The sequence below is a fragment of the Oncorhynchus gorbuscha genome, linkage group LG17 (assembly GCF_021184085.1).
Source record: "Oncorhynchus gorbuscha isolate QuinsamMale2020 ecotype Even-year linkage group LG17, OgorEven_v1.0, whole genome shotgun sequence".
NCBI classification, from domain to species: Eukaryota; Metazoa; Chordata; class Actinopteri; order Salmoniformes; family Salmonidae; genus Oncorhynchus; species Oncorhynchus gorbuscha.
In genome coordinates, this window is record NC_060189.1 from 33,975,040 (window position 1) to 33,992,392 (window position 17,353).

General features: G+C 41.3%; 1 long non-coding RNA gene across 1 annotated transcript; it reads left to right on the forward strand.

Moving 5' to 3' along the window:
• The first annotated feature begins 709 nt into the window (after positions 1 to 709).
• LOC124001365 lies at positions 710 to 5,606 on the forward strand. The gene is made up of 3 exons (XR_006832776.1): positions 710 to 844; positions 3,977 to 4,181; positions 5,105 to 5,606. It is a non-coding gene; the product is annotated as an uncharacterized LOC124001365 (long non-coding RNA).
• Positions 5,607 to 17,353: the final 11,747 nt, after the last annotated feature.

A 17,353-nucleotide genomic window follows, 5' to 3' on the forward strand; every position in this document is an offset into this window, starting at 1 on the left:
CCACTTTTTTATTGATCAGGTCACTGCTGCTTCCTGCTTTAATTTTGGCTTGTAAGCAGGAATCAAGAGGATAGAATTATGGTCAGATTTTCCAAATGGAGGGTGAGGGAGAGCTTTGTATGCACCTCTGTGTGTGGAGTATAGGTGCTCTAGAGTTCTTTTTCCTCTGGTTGCACATTTAACATGCTGATAGAAATTTGGTGAGACGGATTTAAATTTACCTGCATTAAAGTCCCCGGCTGCTAGGAGTGCCGCCTCTGGGTGAGTGTTTTCTTGTTTGCTTATGGCGGAATACAGCTCATTCAATGCTGTCTTAGTGCCAGCCTCTGACTGTCGTGGTATGTAAACACTTACAAAGAATACAGATGAAAACTCTCTCTGTAGGTAGTGTGGTCTACAGCTTATCATGAGATACTCTACCTCAGACGAGCAATAGCTCGAGACTTGAGACTAGATATCATGCACCAGCTGCTATTTACAAAAATACATAGTCTGCTGCCCCTTGTCTTACCAGATGCTGCTGTTCTATCCTGCCGGTACATCGTGTAACCAGCCAGCTGTATGTTGATATTGTCGTTGTTCAGCCATGACTCCATGAAGCATAAGATGTTACAGTTTTTAATGTCCCGATGGTAGTTCAATCTTCCGCGTAACTCGTCAATTTTATTCCCCAAAGATTGCACGTTTGCTAGCAGAATGGAGGGAAGTGGGGGTTTATTCATAAGGCAGCCCGCCCTTCGGCCCCTCTTTCTCCGCTTCCTCTTCACGCAGATCACTGGGATCATGGCCTGTTCCCGAGGAAGCAGTTTATGTGAAAGGAAAAATAGGATTCTGCTAGTCCATGGTGAGTATGTTCAGTCCTGATGTCTAGAAGTTATTTTTGGTCATGAGAGATGGTAGAGGCAACATTATGTACACAATAGTTTTTAAAAACAAGTTACACACAACGCAAATAAACAAACAAAAAAACAATTACCTGTCTGTCTTCTCCTGCGCCATCTAATTTGAGTAGGATCTTAATTTGAGTCAGTTTGCTACAGCAGGAAAATAATCCTGCAGAAACAGGAAATGTTCATTATTATGTGGATTATAATTAATGGATTTTTTGTAGGGTTTGATACGTTTTACATTAGGGCAAATCAAGTCTGACATTTTAAAGTGGAAATTAAAAACTTTAGAAGAATTTTTAAATCTTGAATACATTACAAGTTTGCATTTCCTGCTAGGAGGACAATTCTCACAGACACCTACATCTGTTTTCTATAATATACCACTTAGCTACATAATCTAAACTGATATATGGCATGCAGCTCCATCCATCTATATGGCACATCGAACTGCCTACTAGTTTCACTTGTTGTCCCTCTATGTGCTCTTCTCTGCATTTACCTATTGCTCTCCCCCATATCCTCCTTTAGGAGCACTTTAGGAGGAATACGGAGGCATGGAACATTCCATAGCATTTTAGTTATTTAACTTTTTTAAATGTTTGTAGAGATTATAAGGTGAGATACTAACCTCGTGTTGGTTGTAAATCATGTGCTACGGTCTTTGTCCTAAATACAAAAGTATTATGAAAGGAGATTTGGTGAATGTGGAGTATAGCCGACTGTGCACTGTCATAAAGTGGCAGTAAAGCACTGAGCAGAAATCAGCACAGTTACATAGTGACTAATCTCCACAGCATCATCTCTGTATACACTGATGTCCCTGTATTCCTGACGTTGGAGGATTACAAGAGGATTTGTAGGAGAGAGGCAAGAGCGAAACAATCAACTCAAACCAACACACAACCATGAGTCAGTCGGCCAGTCAGTACTAACCTCCTATCTCACTGTGTGAACTCCTCTAAAGCAATGACAGTTGTTTTCATAGCCATACTGAGCTAAACACAAAAAGATGATGTGGTAGAGGTAGAACAAAAAATAAATAATTGATTTCCCCCACTTCCTCGCCCGCGTAGAGTCATTGACAGAGTAGAGAAAGAAAAGAGTGGCTGGCCGTTTGACCTTCTGTGTGCATTAAACAAACAGCAGATGGTAGAGATTCAGAAGCTCCATTATCTGGTGACCAGGAGTGCTGTTCCTCACAGAGCTTCCCACAGAGTCCCTCTCTCTGAAGGCAGCATACCTAGTTCCTATCCCTATTCTTTCCTTCCCTTCCCTTCCTTTTCTTTCATTTCCTTTCCTTTCTTTCCCACTGCAGGCTGCATACCTAGCTGCTTTCCTTTCCCTCCTTTCGTTTTGTTTCCTTTCCCACTGCACCCATTCACTCCCATTCATACCTGTAGTCTAACCTGGCTACCTCACCCCTTCCTTACAAACAACTATAATTGATTAATGGGGGGGGAAAGACTAATATGGTCCTAAGATATTTTGTTTAAAACAACTGGAGAGCTCAAGTAAATCATCTGAATCAAAATGAACCAATCAGAATCAGAGTCTTGAGGTTGACGAATGATAGGGGTGACATCGCCGTGATAACATTCCAGTCCTCCTCGTAATACACTTTTTCTATGACAGCCCATGTCAACCCAGACAGGAAGGAATGTGTATTTCACCTTCATTTTAGCCAGGTAAGTCATTGAGAACAAATTCTCTTTGACAAATGTTGGTGAGGTCCTGGAGATTCAGGTCCCAAGGAGAGGACTATTTCCATGCTGGGTCTCCGTTGTAAGGGCTCCAAAGGGAGAGGAAGGCCCAGGGTAGGGATGAGAATACTGGGGTATAATAGAACAGCGGGGGTGCTGCTGGGTGTGGTGAACCAGCCAAGGCCCTGGAGAGGAAGTCTTTAGCTAGCTGCCCTCAGGAAGTTACCTCTCTGCACTCAGATGTTAGATACCTTCCCTCTACGACAGCTAGTTTGCGTACGAGCCTTTTCTGTAAGAGACATTTCAAATGTACACAACAGCCATAGCAAAGTATTATAGAATAGGTGTCAATGAGCAGTCAGGAAAAAAATGACTTAAAAAAAAATCACGGTCCATGTATGTTATCCAAACTCAGTCATATTGTTAACGAGTAACTAACAGGTTGCCCGGGTAACTAGTTAATTTCCCATGACTACATGTTCTGTTTGGTAATTTCACACCTACATGAATAGTTTAACTCTGATTTATGTATAGCCCTCCTATTTCACTTTTGCTGATAAAAAGTCTGAATAAGAGCAACAAAAAAAAGATCAGCAAAGTTTCTCTGGTCCCTGTCATTAATAGCACTTTGATTTAGCCAACCTTGTCCTCACACTCTCTTTTAATTGCACAGTGACCTCTGCAACTGGCTCTCTGTGTTGTTACTTTTGGATAATAATGCAGGGATTCACTGGACATTTGAAATGGCATACTGGTAATTACAGAGCTCTAATTACACAGCGCCAGATGCCTGCCTTTCAGCGGCTACTGCAGAAAGCCTACTGACCCAGCTACAGATGTAGGAGCTTAATTTGATCACCCTGTTACAGGATAACCTTCTTGCAATGCATGACATTTGAAATGCGTCGTGTGTCTGAGGTCTAAAAAGGTTTCTGAAGTTTGTCATTTCCACTCTGACTTGATTTTCCCTTTTCCGAAAAATGTATCAACCCCGACAAAAATATCCATGAATTATAATCTACATAATAATTCACATTTCCGGTTGCTGCAGGATTATTTTCCCGCTGTAGCAAACTGGCTCAAATTAAGATCTTGTATCTGTACATACCCTTGAAACATGGACAGAGACTAAAGTGTCAGGTCTATGTGTGGCTTTAAAGTACTGTAAAGGAAGGCAAACCCCTGAGCATAATTCGAATGACTGAATAAATAATTAAGATGACACTTCTTTTTATTATTATTATTATTATTACTTCATTTAGATAGCCACCGATAGCCGAGTGGCATTTGATAGTTTGAGCATTTATCATCTGTTGGGGACAATTCAAATAATGTATTGCGGTAATTAAAGTGTATTCCATATTGATCCTCAGCTATCTTTTTCAGGTGGTCTTTTGATTAATACATTTAAATCATCGTTACCATGAAGAAGTGTTACGCAGTTCCTGGAAAGGTTGTTGTGAGGAGAAGTGATCAATGGTGATTCAGTTGGCCCGGGTTTCTGTAGAGCAACAACGGGGGTTTGATCTTTATGCGTTGCTGCAGTCCTCCATCAATCCATCAACCCTTTTCATGTTCAGAACAGTTCCCAGTAAGTCGTGATCAAAACATTACCACAATTACATTTTTTTTGTCTCTCACTCTCACCCAGCGAGAGGCTACGGCTGTCAATATCATTTTTGGCCTCCTTTATTTAAGGCAAACAGTAGGCGGTTCGTTAATTACTTCGACTTGAGTTACATCTGAAATTGTTCACTGTCTGTTATGCTGCTGATTTGGAAAATGAAAATGTGTTGCCAGTAACCCCAGAAACCAAATTTAAAGACTAAGTCTCTATGGCTGCATTTACAAAGAAAAATACCAATAATTGGGGAAAAGATCAGAATTGGGCTACCTGTGTAAACGCAGCCTATGTAATCACTACAGTGTATGCTATTTAAAAAAAAGCTATTATAAAGCACTTCTCTAAACTTCAAATCACATTATAACTTACAGGAGATTAGAACAGATGTGATCTATGGCACTGAAAATCACTCTCTTACACAACATTACCCTCTTTGAAATGAAAATGACATAATTACAGAAGTAAATATGATTTAAGGATTCTCAAAATGACCACAGGAAACCATCTACTCAAAAACATTTCCATTTATTAGGGTGATGTATCATTGTGAAAAGCAAAGCCTCCTGATTTCTCTCAGGTTTCCCCCATTTGGAGCTTGTCCATCAACAGAGTCAAATTATCCCCTAGCCCGGCCACGCTCTGTTAAAACACTATGGTGTTTACATGACTTTGGGTGCTGTTTACACTTAAAGATGCTGGAGACCCAAACATAACATAAATATATATATATATTGGTATATCCGGTGCGGTAAGAGAACCATTTCTGGATTGCGGAGCAATTGAAAGGAGCTGTGGTTTGACTGTTGTTCTACCTTTTGTGGGTGGTGATGCTGTTGCTAACCTCTTTCAAAGCAAACAGTGTCTAAATCTCTTTTTCTCTATTGCTCCAGATTCTTCCCCTGGGAAGTGGATTAGTATGGAGGAAGGTTGCACTGACGGATGGAATTGGCTTAGATAGAGTTTCTCACTGAGAGAAAGAATGGCCCTGAAAACTCAACACTTAAAACAGACGGATTACCAGCAGTAATGCTTGCCTTTCTTTTTTACTACAATTTCTAAAATGGAGCTTGATTTAAGCCCACAGAAATGTGTAAACAACATCTTTTTGAATAGTACTGTAACTGGAACATATAAAAACATTGTTTTGAATGTCTATGATGCTAGATGGACTATCTAGAACAACTCTAAAAAGCTAAGAGAGAAAATCAAATGGCACTCATATATTGACGTGTCCTCTCAATTACCCTTAACACACACTTTGGAATGATTGAGGTCACCCAGCTTGGACTATGGCCAGTATCAGTAATGATTGTGATTCTCAGATATCCTGTATTGCTTTTTAATCGGTATGTGTGATAATTGTGACCATTGAAGTACATCGTAGGTCCATCTGCTTGGCAGAGAAGTAGATCCTAAACCATCTGTGCTCCCAACACATTGCTAGGGAAGTGATATGGATAGGTATTGTCTGGGAAAGATCACCTCGGGTGGTACGTTACTACTACTCTTCTTCTGGGCTCAGACACACACACACACGCACGCACACACACACACACACACACACACACACACACACACACACACACACACACACACACACACACACACACACACACACACACACACACACACACACACACACACACACACACACACACACACACACACACACACACACACACACACACACACACACACAGTTCAGTTCAGTGAAGTCACCATTAAAAATATACACTGGAGGTGAAATATTGTAGAAAAAGAGTCTGTCAGTGTTTTCTCACTCGCCCTGATAAGACAAACAGGGACTAAAGTTATGTATTATTCATTTTCTCTGTAATAATGAACAGTCTGTTATTCTAAAATGTATATAAATGAACTAATCTGACACTCCTAAAACAGTGTTTAAATTCCTATTCAACATGTATTGATACTTTGATCATGTCACAGTAAATCAAACAAAAATGTAAACTATTTTCAATCACAGCTTGTGCAGGTATCTTCCAACAGCTGAGAGAGAGTCTTCGTTTTATTCCGGCCCTGCAGGAAACCTAGCAGCTTGAGTGGGCTGAAGCCCTCAAGGATGTTGTGATAGTAACACATACTTAATAAATAAAGAGCGTCATTAGTGATTAACATTGTGTCTATTTTAATAAATGCTTTGAGGATTTATTTTCTTAAGGATATCTAAGATGGTGTAAGTTTTGGCCGATGCGGAATGTTTGGAGAAGCACGAGCCAGCTGCTCTACAGGGATACGTAAGCACCCAGGGTTGTTTATTCACAAGGCTATAACCATTAAGCATCGGCCCTCTCAGCTTCTCCCTCCCTCCCTTCCATACAGCCATGTTTTGGAAACCCATGGTTTCTTAACCTCCCAGTAACTCTCAGCCATAATCTCTCAGTCAGTCACTACGCCCGATTCTGTCTGAAAACAGACCATAGTTTGGACATGACGGTTGAACTACTCTCCAGACTCCAACATCCTGGAGTACATCAGTAAACATAGGGTAAACGGACCTGTGATAGTGGGGGGATCTAAAAATAAAACGATCCTCCCCCCTCCTCCACCAGCTCCCTCCAGCCATTTTCCTGAAGACTAAAGACATCAAATGGATGTGCTAAAATCCCTGCTGAGCCCGGTCCTTTAGCTTTGGGTCTGATACAAAGCCTCACACCTCCCGATCTGCTCTGTGGCTCAGCGGCCCACAGTGGCTCTGGCCTGCCGGGCCCATCTCTGGCTGGCATCTCCCTCTCCTCTGACATCTGCTCGGGGTTGAGGTTTCATTCACGAGGGGGGCACGTGGAGTCAATCTGCTCTTTGGGGAGCAGAAAAGGAGGCTTGTCGTTACCTTCCAGGGTGGGGATAGGGATGATAGCTGTGCAGAAAACACCACATTGCATCCTTCTTCTTCCCTTTTTGCTGGCAGCACCACTGGGGTGCTGTATCTTCAACCTCTCAACGCACAAAACAGAAATGGAATGTTTTCTTTCATATCATCCTCCTTCCACCCCTCCTCTTCTCTCCAGATTGACAGACAGGCCTCAGACAGTTCAGGTGACGAGGAGGAGAGAGTGAGAATGGAGATCGAGAAGGTGCCATGTTGAACACTTCCTAAAGAAGGAGGCACCATGATGCTCTAGTCAGTCTCAGTGCAAAACTCTGGTCTCCCAGGCTATGTTGGCAAATCACCGGTGGTGACTATTTAAGGATATGACAGATTGTGTTAATGTGTCTATTTTGCTCATCAAACTTAAACCAGTTTTCTGAGTCTTTATTTATGTCTGTGAGGAATAACACATTTATTGATAGAGGAGAGCAACATAAATCATGTTCTTGTCATATACAAGATGATGCCTGGTTTCGGTTTGCGCAATGCCTAATGCTCTAGATTCAAATCTTGGTCCTCACACGAGGGACAAAATGTATGAATATGTTATAAGATGTTTGAATAACATTGACCATGAACCATTTATGATCATTTGTACAGTATATTTATTTTTAAAATGTAGGTACATGAATGATTGAACAAAATGCATGTTCAATAATGCAACATTTTGCACTAGTTGAAGTTCTTTTGCTCTAGATTTGAAGATATTCAAACGTCTAGCCACCGTGCTTCTACATCTGCATTGCTTGCTGTTCGGGGTGTTAGGCTGAGTTTCTGTAGAGCACTTTGTGACAAATCGGCTGATGTAAAAAGGGCTTTATATATACATTTAATTGATTGATTGATTAATATCCCCAAAATACTCTCAATAAGAGGAAATAACATCTTGGATAATGGTTTTATATAGAAGACAGTCCCTTTCTTTGTATTTCTATAATATATCAGTTCGCTTCCACAATTGACTTATCTTTTTGATGAATTCATTAAGCCTTTTTAAGTCGTTAAGTAGCTTCAGTAACTTGCTCCTCTGGGGGGGGGGGGGGGCACAGAACAAGGATTGTTTCATCCCCATGTAATTCCACTCTCAGGCACTACTTCTAACCTGAACACAAGTGGCATTATCCGTCCAGATGAAATCGCTGTGAAACATTTGTGAGGCATGTTGCAGATTACAAGTGGAAAGAGACTAAGACTTAGCGAGTGACTTTTAGGAGTTAGCTCAGCTTTCTGTTCTAACCCTACTTCTCTGGATGGAGAGAAGAGACACAAGATTATTTCGTTTTAGAATAATGTCAACTTTCATTACTGCATTATTACTGTTCTTACTTCTACTAAGAACTAAGATGTCCCCCTCCTTTTTTTCCATACAGAACATTTATTAAGACCAGAACTTTTTATTTTGAAAGCACAACTTTGTCATTTCATTTTTATCCATGTCATTTTAGGTATCCATTTCTATGATCTTGAAAAGGGTCACAATGGCAACAGAATGTCTACACAAAATGATTGAGCCCGCACAAGCTGCGATGCAGTGGTTGCACCAACGTTGCTACTTTGCCGTGGTATTACTTCATTGACGTGGCGACATCAAGACTCTTCCCTGTTAGGGTGGAAACGGCTCCGATCATCATGGTTCCACCAGCACAGCAAAGAAAACAGCCAGGCCAATCCATTAGATAAAGACAGTCGACTACTGTAGCTAATTATTCTCAAGATAGAATTATCTAGGCAACGTGTTGATTACACGGGGAAATATCTTACAACTGCATTCATTCTGATTCACTTCAAACTAATTAGATCAACGGGCACGTCAAATCCAGTTAGTCAGTACATTTGCTTCCCAGTAAATGATGTATGCTTGGGATATGCCGTTGCAGATATTTGATTTACTGCAGGGCTGTAGGCTGCAGTTTTACAATTGTTTGTTGGTGATCAAATAGAAAGAAGTACAATATAGGATAAACGTAATGATGCTTTTAACAGTACCATACTATGAGTGGTCACAATAAACGGCCATGCAGCTGCTATAGGGACACAAACAATCACAAGCAAGTCAATATAAGATTTTACATTGACATTTAAGTCAGGGACACAAACAATCACAAGCAAGTCAATATAAGATCTTCATTAATGTACAGTAGTGTATATCGACATCACCCATATACACCCTTATTTCAGTTTCTAATATACATGGATAATAATATGGAGATTTGCATGGATTCTTTTGTATTTTCAAATGGTTGTTTGTTGAATTGTTGTTGTTGTTCTCAAACTCTTTAAAAGTAAGCAAGATCCCCTCTTTGTTGAGGTGAATCGCTATATTCATATCACCCATCATATGGGGTGGCAGGGTAGCCTAGGGGTTGGGGAGTCGGACTAGTAACCGAAAGGTTGCAAGATTGAATCCCCGAGCTGACAAGGTACAAATCTGTCGTTCTGCCCCCTGAACAACCCACTGTTCCTAGGCTGTCATTGAAAATAAGAATTTGTTATTAACTGACTTGCCTAGTTAAATAAAGGTTTTTAAAAAAACATTCATATGTTGACTAAAGTGAATAACATGTCACCTCCAGAAAATCAAAGAGGCTCTATAAATATTCCTCATCAACCTCATCAAGAGACTGAGAAGGCCAAATGTAAACAGAGTTGTTAGCGCTAAATCCTCTCTCTCTCTCTCTCTCAGCAATTTTCAGTCCTTCAACAAGGTACTTACCTGGAATTGTGTTGGTAAATATCCAGCTGCGTCTAAGGAGGCATAAGTCATATTAAACATAATCAATGTACGTTTACTCAGGGCTCTGGTATTTTGAAAGCAAGTTATTTTATTTCTCTGAGATATGCCAGTTTTATATACTTTTTATATATAATTCCATTGGAACTCAATAGAGAGACATAAATTAACTGATTTTGAGGTAATTGATAATTGTATCCTTTTGTTTTGAGAATCTTAAATGGTTGTTATATTTCATTCATCACTGTCAGAATTAGACGTTCATCCATGTTTCTCAAATGTCACATTTCTAAGTTGTTGCAAACGTCAAATTTCAACGTTTTTAAAGTTAGGCATTAACTCCGGATGGGTTAAGGTTTGGGATAGGCTTAAAAATAAATCTCAAAAACAACTTTCTATCGCTGGATTCGAACAGGCAACCTTTGGTACCAGAGGCAGCTACTCTGGTAACAGAGCTCTCTGTTGCCCCTAGTGGCCAGTTCCAATATAATCTCCTGACGTCCTCAGACATGGATGGACGTTTCAAACTGACTTCAACTGGAAGCCAGTGGAGAGAGCGGAGGAGCGGGGTCGTGAGAGAACTTGGGAAGGTTGAACACTAGACGGGCTGCGGCGTTCTGGATGAGTTGTAGGGGGGACATGGATGGACGTTTCAAACTGACTTGTATCACGGGGGACCTGGCTGGTTTTCTCAGCTATACATTGTTCACCCTGAGGACTAAGACTCTTATAAGGAGATTTCATGAATCACTTGCCACGAGGAAGTGATTTTATGAATCCGTTTACATGGTCCCTAAACCACAAGATATTTGTTTTGCCCAAGAGTGCTTTTGGAAGATTAAATATTTGCTCTAATCCATCAATGATGGCTAAAGCTGACAACATAACCACACGAATGTGAAAATAAAGACACACAAGCCATGCACTCTGAAGATTAGGTCCAGCCTCCATGCAGCTACCCCTCTGGGATTATGGAGTTGTAATCAAAATACAGATTGGTTATACTGAACATATCTGCTTTTGAAGATGGAATCCGTGATGGTGAAACTGCCACGTCTGTTTGCGATATTACAACAACAAAGACGTTTCTTGTAACAACGGACAATGATTTTTTTGGCAAGTAATTTCAGTCACAATAGAACAACAATGTACTGCAACTTTTTGCATTACCTCGGTGCTCTATGCTCCTCTCTGTTTGGTCCACAAAACAAAAACAACCACAAATGTGCTGGGGGCGAACAGTGGCGCTATTTTCCCTTGTGCAGATTTCAGCACTAACACATTCATCTCACAAATGTGGCTTCTTGTTTGATCTAGGAATTAGTCTTTTTCGAAATTTGAGGTGAAACCATGGAAGTGAAAATGTCACCTCAGCATGATTAAAAAAATCTGAGGGTTTTGTGCTGGAGTATTAATTGAAGTGCTGTATCTTGTCATTAATAAGAGCAGTGTGTAGCCGCGGCGCACATCATAATTGGTTATTTTGGAGCTGCACATATAAACATGATATAGCCTCTCCTGCAGACCTCGTGGCCTCATGGGTGGAACGTTATTCATCTTTTTCATAATTCATTAAAAAAATGTTTTTTAAACACAAATCTGGTGTTTCTATGTCAAACGGTTTTGTTATGTTTCAGTCTTCTGTGATGTATATAAAGTGTAATATTGGTTTGCAAACTCAAAATGTAATACATTTCAACTCTATATCTGACATGGTACAGGTGTCTTCTCTTTTTAAGCCCAGAACCATGTGTGTGAGGGGTATTCTTGGGTTTCAAAGTAGATTTGTTTAAGACTACCAAGAAACACTCCGCGTGACCCTGATTTAGCCCACTGCAGTAAAACGTTTAAATGGCACCTTGCAAAAACAAACCTCCTAGCTTACATTTGATCCACTACCCCGACATTCATGGATCTGTCTCCACTCTCTTGTTTTAGAGAGTGAGACAGGATCCCTGTGAAATATGTACTCTTTCCTCCATGCAATATACAGTATATAAAATAAGCTGGCTAGCTCCTCTGCAGTCAGCCCGATTCAAGTCAACAATGTATTATCACTATAATCAGAACCGTTGGCATATAAGACCCACTCCAGCCTAGAACCTCATTTATCACCTGATTGACTTAACAAAAGTCACATCTCAATAGGTGGTCCAGGTGTCCTCTGACATGGCACAAGTGGGGGTGTGGGTCTTTCCTCTTTTGTCCTCAATTACTCCTCTATTTTTCCGCAAGGGGGGGGGGGACATCAGAGAGCGCCATCAGACCAACTCCTTGAATTGCCAAAAACGTGAATTTCGCAATTGTGTAAAAAAAAAAACTTATTTTGCTGCTCAAAACATATTTTTGTTGATCCTTAAGCATTTGTACTTCACTGTATTTATACTTGGAATATATTTTTTCGACCGGAAAAGTTCAGAAATACTGGAGTGGGACTTTAAACTCTACAGTATGCTCATGCTGATAGTTTTTACAGGTAGAAGACATCTACCCCTCTCGGTCTATCTTCCCATGCCTATTCCAAATCACACAGCCAGGCACCTGTTGCCCTGAGCACACAAACACTTCATTAGAACTGACAAGCCAATGGGACCCTGAGGTTTGATGGCCTGGCTTGCTACAGCTCTGGTAGTGGTATGGTAGTCTGGCCACGGCTGGGCCTATAATAGGCAGAAATTCAGCATGGTCTTGAAGAGCTACTGCCCCCTAGAGTTCATTCTGTCTCTGACGGTCAGTTATAATATTGTTCTGTTGGCCCACAAAGCAATTTTAGGTCCACTTTGATTTTACAAGATAAATTGTAAATACTTGTAGTTCACTGTTATGTGTTAATCATTACCAACTGATGTAGTAGCGCATGGAATAAACTTGAAAAAAAGGTAGGCTACGACTACAGAGTCAATGCTACTCTCGGTTCTGTGGTAGGAAGGTCTTTCTTTATTTATTAGAATCTGTACATGCAAAGCCTCAATGTACTCTTCAAGGTGTCAAAAGCGTTCCACAGGGATACTGGCCCATGTTGACTCCAATGCTTCCCAAGGTTGTGTCAAACTGGCTGGATGTCCCTTTGGGTGGTGGACTATTCTTGATATACACGGGAAACTGTTGAGCGTGAAAAACCCAGCAGCGTTGCAATTCTTGACACAAACCCACGTGCCTGGCACTTACTACCATATCCCGTTCAAAGGCACTTAAATCTTTTTCCTTGCCCATTCACCCTCTGAATGGCATTACATATACAACCCATGTCTCAATTGTCTACAGGCTTAACAATCCTTCTTTAATCTGTCTCCTCCCCTTCATCTACAGGGATTGAAGTGGATTTAAAAGGTGACATCAATAAGGGATCCTAGTTTCCACCTGGATTCACCTGGTCAGTCTATATCATCAAAATAGCAGGTGTTCTTGATGTTTTTTGTATACTCAGTATATGTAAATCGTGTTGAAGTTGAAGTGATATCTTCCTCAGGAGAAATGTTAGAAGTCTATTAATGCTTGCTCAATGAAGAATCCAATCTGATTTTCTTGAAAAACCAGAAAGAATATACAACTAAAAGTCAAATAATTTCATTTTCATGTGTAAACAACAACCAGCCAGTGCTTTGTATGTTGGGGCCCCGTGGCTGTGCTTTGCTGTGTAAGTAAAAGAAGAGGCCTTGGTGCAGATGCCAGAGGAGAGAGGTGTCAGAACAGGGGCAGGAGGAGAGGAATGGAAGCAGCCGGTCCTTGTTTAATTAGTGATGGCTCCTTTACAATTTACCAGTAGAGGATTTGCCTTGTTTATAAACCAGATCCTGTTTTTCTAATTCTCCCCTCTAATTTTGTTTCTTGGACAGGGAGTGGATCTGGCTCTTTTTGGACATTAACTAGAAAGCTCTCGCTCTTTCTCTCTCTGGGCCCTGTCTGCCTCCATGCATAGCCTTGGCCAGACTCACTGAGGCCTTTTGTATCCTAGCCCTCACTACATGTGTCTTGCGGGGATGGATAATCGGCTTGGAAGAGTGCAGTGTGATGTGGTGGGAACTGGGGCTGCTCGAGGGCCCTCTCTGAAGGTGTTTGTTGTTAAATAGAACAATTCAGCTCGCTCCTTAGAAAGCCTGACAAAAGCAAATACTCCCTGCTGAACATTTTCTTAGCCCGTCACACAAAGGCTCAAGTTTGTTTAAGAAATTGCCGCTAAAGAAAGCGTCAACCCATTAAGGTAATTATATGGAACCTGTGTCGTATAAAGGCTTAATTGATGTTAATGTTTGTCTAATTGGGGATTCAGGGAGAGCAAAGGACTAAAGGTCTTCATAGCACTTTCAGGCGAGTCTCTGAAAAGGGTCCTTCTGGTTTTCACACTTTCCACAATGGCTGCCCGTCTTTCTCACATTACGGCCTGTTTTCAGCCCCTTCCAGCATTCTGCAGTACTACTTAGAGCACAAAATAAGGGTGAAGAGCCATTGTCTAGTGCAAGCACTTCTCAAAGAGTGTTCCTGACAGGAATTGTTAAGGGACTCATGTAGGAGACAAGGGGGTGTGAGGGTGAAAGCCACTGTCATCCACTCCTGTCATGTCTCCACTGCTGCAGCAATAGGCTCCTAATTGCGGCATCAGTTTTTTCTCTCTCCCATTCCTCTATTCTTTTAAACAAATACTTCACCCAGGCCCCTCGTGTTCTTACACTCATATTGCACAAGTTATCTATTGTGTCCGCCAATGTATTTACATGTTATTGTACAATGTTCATGTGTGAGTGAACATTTGCTTAATTAATTGAATGTTTTTTCTTCTTCTTTTCTCTCCCTATCTTCTAATGGGGAATGAGATTCCTGTAATCTAACAGAACAACAAGTCACCGAGAAGAACTCTCCACACAAACCAATTATTTTCTCTGATTGTTTATTTAAGTCCGAGACATTATCTGGCATAATGTTTATCTGCCTCTAGTTTATGACTACTCCATAATTGATATACACACAGTTATAGAGTGATTAGTGGGGGTATGGTTGTTCACAAACAACATACGCATCTTCCATGTGAAATATGTTGAATAGAAAGCGTAGAGTGGGGTTAGAACCGGGAATTAGAAAGCTGAAACGGGGATAGAACCGTGAGTTTGAACCCAGAATCACAACCCAGAGTGGGGGTACAACCCATATTACACCTTACTCGTGTCTAATTAACCAGTTTCGTAGTCTGTTATGATTGACAGAGCAAAGAAAAGACAAAACAGATAAATGTTTCCCACATTTGATCCTAGCCTGTCCTCCTGATTCTGAAACACCTGCATGGCTAAGTCCAAGACGCTAGCTTTGTCTCTTTCAAATATTTCCCCTCGGTCTAATTGCTATAGCATGTGTAAAAACCAACGCATGCCTTTCTATGTTAAGCTAAAGTAGGAGCAGTGGTGAAAGGACAAGTGATTGTGCGGCTGTCAGACTCCCGCAGGAGTCTCTCTTTGCAGACGGGGAGGAAGTGTGAAGGGGAGGACAAGGAAAGGCACTTCATTTAACTTCCACCAAGCTGATTGGAGTGGAGAAGGCAATTCAGATCTTAAGTGGAGTTCCCATCACAAACCTGCCCCTCTTACCCAGCCGCACCCCTACCTCCACTCACCCCTCCCGCACCCATTTCTGCACGCACGATGTCAGTCAAAGCTCACAAGGCAACCCTGGCCATATTCAACAGTCCCTCTACCACCACCACTAGTGAGTAATGAATGGCCACCGAAAATACACTGGGTGCTTCCCAAATGGCACCCTATTTCCTACATGGTGCACTACTGTGGTCAGGGCCCACAGGGCACTGTGAAGGGAATTAGGGTGCCATTTGGGACATAACTCCTGCCATCGAGGTACAGTAACCCTAGGACCAGGCATGATGTCTCTGTTCCCCTTCCTGATTAACTCCACCCATTCGATGAAAGAAGGAGGTTGACAAGCAGCTTCCTTGACTCTGTGTGTTTGACTCTGCCCTTCCACCTCCCCCTCCCTGGCCTTGCTGCTGGGCTGGCTGGCAAAACTCCATCTCCAGCCGAGGAGGGAATTAGAGATCTCTTTGCATTGGCTGGCTGCCTCACCTGCGCCACCAACCCCTGTATTAGAAATATGTCAACTGCCTGACACCAACACAATGGCCAAATAACCACTATACCGCGGAAGAAAAATACTCTCAACTTAAAATGATTTTTTCCATCGAAAAAAGAGATTTGGTTCTTTACAAGTGTAGGTTTATAATAACAGGAACCTACTGACTATAAGTGAGTGCTATTCATGCTGTACTTTTTCATTTGTCAACAAGCAAATGGGGCACTATATCTACATGTACATGGTGAGGACAATTTCTTGCCATGAAATGAATGAAAAACATGGAATTTCATTACAAGCAGTTTGCACAGTTCTGTGACAACAATGAGCCTTCTGATAGGGGCAGGTGGTGGTTTTACATGACATATTATTAATATTCTCTGATTGATTTGAAAAGTAATATTGAGTAAGTACTTAATACGAGTACTGTAGTTCACTTCCCCACCGAAAGAGTTTCTATCAAAATGTCATCCCTGGCAACGAGGCTTAACATAATCACAGCGTTTTGTTCAGACCAATTATCTGCAAACCCGTCTACAAAGGGTCATGTTACTCATCAAAGTACTCTGAGGGTGAATAATGACCACAGTTCGCGACCCTTGACCTATCTGGATGACCTCTGAGAATACGTGAGTCAATTTCCCCCCGTCCATGCTGCTGCCTTCTCTCCTCTCTGAGCCCTGCTGCACTCCGGCAGAAAGAAACTTGACTCCACAGCAGCCCTGTAATCACTTTAGTACTGTTTTTGTTCATGGTAAGTGGACAAAATATTTGGATAATCTTAAACAAGCATAATAATTGAATATGTGATTTGGGTAGTAGCAGGTGTTTGGAACCTCAAGCTTGTCTCCACATAATGAAGCATTCGGTAAACAAAAGCAGAGTTGTTATGTTGCTTCCAGCATGCTGGGGGATATGCTCAAATAAAACAACAAATTTTGTTGATAGCATACCGTAATCATGCCGTTCTTCTACCACGCACTGTGCTGCTCTGGCTGAGTGGAGAGAAAGCATATTAATTCCTTCTCCAGCAGCTCTCATGTAAAGAGAAAGAGGGCCCTCCTTCCAGGGCTAAGCTGCTATTAATCATTATACACCAACAGGAAGGAAGTGAACAATCAAGTTGGACTGGGAAGAATGAAATTATTGTGATTATTTATTTATTATGCTCACGCCCTATATGGGTTTGTGGGGGGGGGGGGGGGGGGGGGGGTTGCAGTCCACTTTTGACTGATTTAATTCAAGGTTGGTCCAAAGGCAATATTGTGGCTATTTATTTACCATGTAATTACAATCCGAATTACAATCCGAAAAATAGCATTTATAAAACAAAGAGTGGGCTGGTGCACATTATTAGTTTAGGAACACTTAGAAAAGAAAAAAAAATCAGGGTTTTCACATTTTGCGTTTTTTTTATAACTGTTTTGTAGCTAAGTGATAATTAAATCA